This window comes from Myotis brandtii, unplaced genomic scaffold, assembly GCF_000412655.1.
Source record: "Myotis brandtii unplaced genomic scaffold, ASM41265v1 scaffold567, whole genome shotgun sequence".
In the NCBI taxonomy this organism is placed as follows: Eukaryota; Metazoa; Chordata; class Mammalia; order Chiroptera; family Vespertilionidae; genus Myotis; species Myotis brandtii.
This window is the reverse complement of record NW_005370116.1, coordinates 2,922,683-2,923,547: the sequence shown is the minus strand read 5'-3', so window position 1 is coordinate 2,923,547 and position 865 is coordinate 2,922,683.

Genomic DNA, 865 nt, shown 5'->3' with positions numbered 1-865 from the left:
TATATAATAAAAGCCTAATATGCAAATTGACTGAACTTTGGAATGACTGGTGGAACAACCGGTTGCTATGATGAGCACTGACCACCAGGGGGCAGACACTCAATGCAGGAGCTGCTCCAACCTGTAGGCCCCAGGCCAGCCAAGGCAGGTGGCAGCAGGGGCCCCATGTTAGCCCCTCTGGTCGCCCCACAGATCGGCCCTGATTGCTGACCAGGCTTAGGGACCCTACCTGTGCACGAATTTCATGCACCAGGACTCTAGTTTTTAATAAGCAAGAATGCCTTGCTGATAGACAATGATATGAAATTGATCAAACCCCACAATTTTACTAATGCTCTTTTAACTATCAATAAACCTCCATTTTATTAAATTTATTCTGATATTTTTCCAAAAATGAATAAAATAATTGTAAGCAATCCTAATAAGTGTATAAATAGGAATAAAAGTAAAGAATGCTGCTGCTGATAATGATATATGGGAAAATTTTTCATAATGGACGGGGGGGTTGAACATATTAGTAATATAAATTATTTTTTATATATATACTAGAGGCCTGGTGCACAAAAATTTGTGCACTGGGGGGGGGAAGGGGGGTCCCCCAGCCCGGCCTGTGCCCTCTTGCAGTCTGGGACCCCTTGGGAGATAACGACCTGCTGGCTTAGGCCTGCTCCCGGGTGGCAGAGGGCAGGCCCAATCCCTAAGTGCAGCCCCTGGTCAGGCTCAGAGCAGGGCCGATTGGGGAGTTGGGGCGCCGCCCCGTCATGCACAGAGCAGGGCGGATCGGGAGGTTGCAATGCCACCCTCAGTCACGCTCAGGGTAGGGCCGATTGGGGGGTTGGGGCACCACCCCCTGTCACACTCAAGG